The following is a 7,137-nucleotide window of genomic DNA, read 5'->3' as shown; positions in this document are numbered from 1 at the left end:
CACATACCTAGCTAGATTACTTACTAAGTTCTCAAAAAGAAAAGGAGTACTTGTGGCACCTTAGAGACTAACCAATTTATTTGAGCATAAGCTTTCGTTAGTCTCTAAGGTGCCACAAGTACTCCTTTTCTTTTTGCGAATACAGACTAAAACGGCTGTTACTCTGAAACCTGTTACTAAGTTCTAAGACTCCATTCCTGTTCTGTCTCCAGCAAAAGCATCACATAGACAGACACAGACCCTTTGTTTTTTTCCCTCCTCCCAGCTTTTGAAAGTATCTTGTCTCCTCATTGGTCATTTTGGTCAGGTGCCAGTGAGGTTACCTTTAGCTTCTTAACCCTTTACAGGTGAGAGGATTTTTCCTCTGGCCAGGAGGGATTTTAAAGGGGTTTACCCTTCCCTTTATATTTATGACATGGTCAATAGAAACGTCTTACATATATTTTTGGTATTCTCTGGATGGGTTTCACAGCCAGGATGCCTTATAGTGGTGGCAACACAGAGAACCCCTGATGAGCCAAAGAGTGGCATGGCTTTTGGGTTTAAATTCCAAAAGGGTTTTTCCATCTAGGAGTGACTCCCTGAGCTGAGTGAATCAGATGCATCTGAGTCTAGTTAAGTTGGGCTTTTATCAGAGAGGAAATAAATGGAGGTAGAGGATTACAGTGGATATGAGTTAGTAGCATGCCCTTGTTGCCAAGAAGGCTAACAGCATATTGGGCTGCATTAGTAGGAGCATTGCCAGCAGATCAAGGGAAGTGATTATTCCCCTCTATTCGGCACTGGTGAGGCCACATCTAGAGTATTGCATCCAGTTTTGGGCCCCCCGCTACAGAAAGGATGTAGACAAATTGGAGAGAGTCCAGTGGAGTCCAACGAAAATGATCAGGGGGCTGGGGCACATGACTTACAAGGAGAGGCTGAGGGAACTGGGCAACACAGGAATTGGTGGGAACTACATTGTAATGTAGATGCTTACAGAGTAGGTCGACATATGCTGCCTCATGTCAACCTAATTCTGTAGCGTAGACCAGGCTTAAGTCTAAGCCATTAGACCATCTTACCAGATGCCCTTACCTAAACTGTGTTAGACCTTCATCAGCATGTGTCATCTTGTCACTGAGACAGCAGTTAAGTGTTTTAGAGCAGGTTTGTCTGGAAGCCACTTCTACTAAAGCTACAAATAATGGATATTAAATACTTAATTAAACTGGGAATGTTTCAGGTTGGAGGAGATTCAACCAAAACACTCAGATAACAGCTGACAATCTGTATCTTCAGGGGAAACACATCATTAGATGGTCCTTCAGTGTTTATGTTCAAAAACCCATTTCCTCCAACTCCAAGAACACCCATAACACATGTAGCAAAGAATATGAAACTCACATTATTTTTCAGATTCAGGCATTAATGGGTGTCTCAGACACGGCCATTTTTCAAATGCCAGTGGAAAAACAGTTTCCCTTTTTTGTGTATAAAAAAAAAGTATGGATTCAATCTTGCTTGTGCCAGCAAGATTAGTAAAAATATTAGTGCCAGCTTGGAAGTTGTTTTAGTAACATGACGACAGTGTGTAATGTACTGAAGAGCTTGTGGCAGCAATGTAGAAAACGTCTGAGTTTCGCTCTACAGCCTTGGCAAACACCATCACAAACTGTGTGTTGTAAAAAAGCTAAAGATTAATCCTGCCTCTTTCTGTCCAAATTCTTATCTAAATCTCTGCTCTAAGTGTTACACTTTGTTGATCTCTCTTGAGACTAGGCCTCCTATTCTCTCCCTTCCCCTCTTCTTCGTGGCAGATTGGGCCCAGGTCTAAAACTATAATGTCACCTACTTCAAATTTGACTCGAGGAAGTGAAAAGAGATTTAATTGTTGCTCAATATGTTTGAAGAATGTTTATTTGAAATTATATCTTCAACTATAGTAAGGGAGAAATATTTTAATTCCTTTATTTCTTAGGTTTATGTTTATATTATGAGTGAATGAGATTTTCTATTTGATCGTATTTTCAGCACAATTTGTTACACTAAAAGCAACACAACAAGCATACTAAAAACTATCCCTTGAATAGTCAATTAAGCACACTGACAAATCACTGAGTGGCATATGTATTGTATCACACAGAATAAATTACATTAAAATATTATTAAGGCTGCAAAGTCAAGCAGTCTAAAGTTAGGAAATGTCAGAATTAAGGTTGCCTTTGCAACCTTAATTTGGTCCCCTTGTGTGTGCATTCATAGATTCCAAGGCCAGAAGGGACAACAGTGATTATCTAGTTTGACCTCGTGTCTGATACAGGCCATAAAACTTCCCCAAAAATAATTCCTAGAGCAGATATTTTAGAAAAACACCCAGTCTTGATTTAAAAACTGTCAATTATGGAGAATCCAGACCACGCTTGGTAACTTGGTTCCAATAGTTAATTACTCACTGTTAAGTATTGACACCTTATTTCCAGTTTGAATTTGGCTAACTTCAATTTCCAGCTGTTGGATTATGTTATACCTTTCTCTGCTAGATTGAAGAGCCCATTATTAAATATTTGTTCTCCACACAGGTAGTTATAGACTGTACACAAGTCACCCCTTAATGTTCTTTTTGTTAAATTAAATAGATTCAGTGCCTTGAGTCTGTCATTGTAAGGCATGTTTTCTAATCCTTTAGTCCTTCTTGAGGCTCATCTCTGAACCCTCTCCAATTTATCAACATCCTTTTGGAACTGTGGGCACCAGAACCTTTCTACTCCTACTTGAGATTCCCCTGTTTCTGTATCTAAGGATTTAATTATTATTAGTATTATTTTATTTATTGTTATAACACCCAGAGGCCCCATTGTGCTGGATGTTGTACAATGGGAGACATGGTCCCTGACCTGAAGAGGTTACAATCTAAGGGCTAGATTCTGACTTGTATTATGTGCCCACAAAAGGGAGTACGAGGCCATTTTGCCTTCTTATGTGTGAAAAATGGACTTTGAGTCCAGGTGTCTGCTTACTTCCCACCCCAGAGTAGGTGAGCATGAAATGGTCAGGGAATAAATAAAGCATTGACACCACACTATACCTCCTCCTTTCTTATTGGCTTGAGTAGCTGAACCAGAGCCGGGAGATGGTTAATGATTTACTACTATATAGACTAGGAGCAGATGTACTACCTTCTGGGAGCAAGGAGAAAGCAGAGGAGGAACTGTGATTCGTAAGTGTGTCTCTGGATCTTAATGCCTTTTAGTGCTGCTCCTGGATTAGTGCAATTTACGCATCACCCCTTGCACAAGTTTAGTCACAGTCTAGCCCCAATTTAAGAAAGACTCAACAAATGAACCTGTACATATATACATTGGATAATTCTTATTCTCATATGTGGGTACATGAATGATTTTTGAATCTTAGTAGTGTTATCCCAATACCATATGAGTGATGTTTAATCTAAGATCTCATTCTGATAGTAATGGCTCCTGAGAGCTTGTAAATGTTAAAGATTTGCATACGAGTAAGAGTAATTAGTACACCTGGGCAAGTACTGCCAAAAAAAAAAATGTTGGTGAACAGTTATATGAATAAAATCCACAAATTTGCATAGATGGTATCCAGAATCCCCTTTATTGCCTTATGAAAATATTGATAAAATATAACCTATCAAATACTATTTGTTGACTTAATTATTTGATGAATTTTGCCATTTGTCATAAAAAAAACCACTTAACAAAATCAGGGTTTTTTGCGGGGCGGGGGGAGCATTTGACCTGCTGCATGTACAACCAAATTTTTGGTCACAAGAATTCTGCTTGTTCAGAGACTATTTTTCTGCTAAACTCAGTATTATCATTATCTTGTCCTCCCCCTGTATCTTCATCCCCATTTCTCTGTCTTGTCCACCTGTCTGACCTTGTCTGGACTGCAAGCTTTCTGGGGAAGGGACTGTCTTTTTTTAATAAGAAAAGGAGGACTTGTGGCACCTTAGAGACTAACAAATTTATTTGAGCATTGTTAGTCTCTAAGGTGCCACAAGTCCTCCTTTTCTTTTTGCGGATACAGACTAACATGGCTGCTACTCTGAAACCTCTTTTTTTAATGCTTGTCTGCACAATGCCTAGCATAATGGGGCCCTGACTGGGCTTCCAAGGTGCTCTCATAATATAAATATAAGAAGAAGAATTTTGATGGAAAGTGGAAGTGTTTCTGAATAGTTGTGCAACCATGTATTCACAGTATTATTTCTATCAGTATTTGCCACCTTCTGGAAATCTCTGTGTGGGTTTGTGAGTGATCCTGTTAAGAAGCTGAAATATCATGTGCCCTAGTCAAGCAGGGCCTATTCCAGAGCCTACTGGAGTCAGTGAGAGTCTTCTTGTTCACTTTAATGGCCTTGGATCAACCCCCCTCAGTGTAAATAGTGAATAATGACTATCAAAAGCGGGAGTCACAGCAAACAGTTCATGAAGTACTCATGCACTGAAATTTGTCCCCATAAACTATCGATTGAACAATGAACAAACCTGATAAAATCACAGAGGATTCAGGCAGAATTCAATAACTCCTTCTTCTTGAAATTGACAGAATTTCAACTCATTTTAGTGGCTGCAGGTGCAAGTGGCATGAAGAGTTAAATTTAAATTATTCAAATAACTCGTTGGCCCATCCTCGGGTAACAAGTCATTATTCTTTCTAAAAACAATAACTATCCTTTTCATCTGTTTAGCTTCAGGGAACTGAATTGCAGACAATGGTGAGCGCTGCAGGTCTAGGCTTTGGAGTGGATAAGGCTTACTCTTCCCAGGGCTTTTTTGTGGAACTTATTCTCGATAGCAGAGGTTCACAACCTTTTTCTTCCTGAGGCCCCCCCGCAACATGCTATAAAAACTCCATGACCTGCCTGTGCCACAACAGCTGGTTTTCTCCATATAAAAGCCAGGACCGGTGTTAGGGGGTAGCAAGCAGGGCAATTGCCTGAGGCCCCATGGCACAGGGCCCCCCGCGAAGCTAAGTTGCTCAGGCTTTGGCTTCAGCCTCAGGTGGCAGGGCTCAGAATCCCAGGCTTCAGACCCATGCAGTGGGGCTTTGGCTTTCTGCCTTGGGCCCCAGCAAGTCTAATGCTGGCCATACTTGGAGGGCCCCTGAAACCTGCTTACGGGCCCCCAAAGGGCACAGGACCCCCGGTTGAGAACCACTGCTCTAGGGTACATTCTCATTTCATTTTTACATCAATTAATATTACTTCTAACTAATATACATTGTGGATGTTATCAAGAATAGTTTTTATAGCTTTGGCATGGGGCCTTCAGACATATTGACAGGATAATAAATTACCTCCAGACACAAAGCTTTAAATAAAAATATTCAAACAATAGTTTAAAACAAAATCCTTCAGAGCAGACAGAGGTAAATCCTGAAAGAAGGAAAGGAGACTGGGTAAAACATTCGTTTTAATCATCCACTTCTTCCTTCCAGAAAGAGGAGGTGGACAAGCCATCTATTTAAGTCCATTTTCATTTTCTCAAGTTGCTTATTATAATTATTCTCATGCAAAATCTTCATGTCTGGATGCAAATTAATACTTACATATTTAAAGCTGGTCCCACTCCACAGACTTTGGGTCAAATCAGGAACTCCTCTAGGATCAGAGACATTTTATCATCATTATAGCATCAGTCTTTGATTTAGTTAGGGTCCAATCTTGCAAGACCATTGCATGAAGAATTTCTACTCATGCCAGTGGGACTTTCACATGGGCAGTGTCTGGACTGGGTTTATATTTTGTACCCCAAAATAAAGATGCATTAGAGAAGAAATGTGGAGACTGATTTATGATTGTAAGCCTATATTTGTGTGTCAAACTCTTTGGCAATTACTGTGCATTGTCCCAGACATAGCTCCATATTCGATGTGGTTGGAAAATTTTAATAGAAAATTTATGAAGCAGACTGGATTTCCAAGTGATTTTTTAATGAAAAATTGCGACCTGAAAAGTGGTTTACTTTTTGAAAATTGATGTTTACTGGAAAAGTTTCAGTTTTTGATTTGAAGAAACAACAAAAATATTTTCAAACTGAGAACTTTTACCAAAATCCAAAAATGTATATTGACATGGAAAACCTTTCGGTTTCCAAAACGTTTTTTCTAGTTTTGGTTTTTCATTGGAGGTCTTTCAGGATTGTCCTTCATTGTAAAAACTAAAAAATTGGGCATTTTTCGACCAGCTCTTCTGCATATAGGCAAACTAATAACTGGGAAACCTGTAAAAGTAAATGGGAGCCTTCTCTAGAGTTCCTCCTAACTGCTTGTTAGTGAGGTTCCCTGGTTTTAGTTCAGTCAGATTCTTTGGTCATAGAAAAATACCTTCCCCCCGTCCCCTTCCTTACTTGTGTAACTCTAGTGTCCTCATGGCTGAGATGGAATCTGCTCTGCAGGCAGCTCCGGCCAAGAAAAGGCTCGTGCAGGAGTGCAGCAGGGAAAGTCCCTTCCACCCGAGAGGCAGCTGTTCCACACCCCCTGGAGGAAACACACACACACCAGAGTAGTACAGTGAATATAGGAAAGGGAAATATTTATTTACAGAGGGGTGGGTGGAGAAAAAAACAGCGGGGGAAGTTAGGGGGAGCAATACAGCAGGGTTACATCCACCACGAGGCCCCACAGGCCCAGTGATACCACAATAGAAAGGGCAGACACCGAGCAATGTGGCTACACTCAGAGTTTAGGAGTTTTGGGCAAAGTTCCAGTCCGGCAGTGAGTCTTGGATGATCCTGGTTGTTTTCAACACCAATAAACTTTCCCCAGCAAACCCCTCTGGCACCGTCTTCTGCCGTGCTCTGCAAAGCCACACAGTGTGACAACCTCCACACTTAGCTAGCTACAGTTTCCCTCCTTATCCCAGTTCAAAGTCACAAGCCCCAGTACTCATGGCCCCATACAGCTCTGGGCAGCAGTGATACTGGGTCCAGTTCCGGTTTGTCCTTCTCGGACAATTCCTTCCTGGCACAGTGCTCCTCCTGGCTCCTGTCCTCGGGCATCCTTTTTGGCCTCTCTGTCCCTCCCAGGCTTTGGGCAGGTTCTTGACTCCTTCGTTCTGTGAGGGCCTCTTTGCTGTACCCCTTGTGTCTGGAGGTACAGACATACATCCATTCGCTCTCCTTT

Source organism: Caretta caretta, chromosome 2 (genome assembly GCF_965140235.1).
Source record: "Caretta caretta isolate rCarCar2 chromosome 2, rCarCar1.hap1, whole genome shotgun sequence".
NCBI classification, from domain to species: Eukaryota; Metazoa; Chordata; order Testudines; family Cheloniidae; genus Caretta; species Caretta caretta.
The sequence above is the reverse complement of the archived record's forward strand: the minus strand, read 5'-3'. Positions refer to the sequence as shown.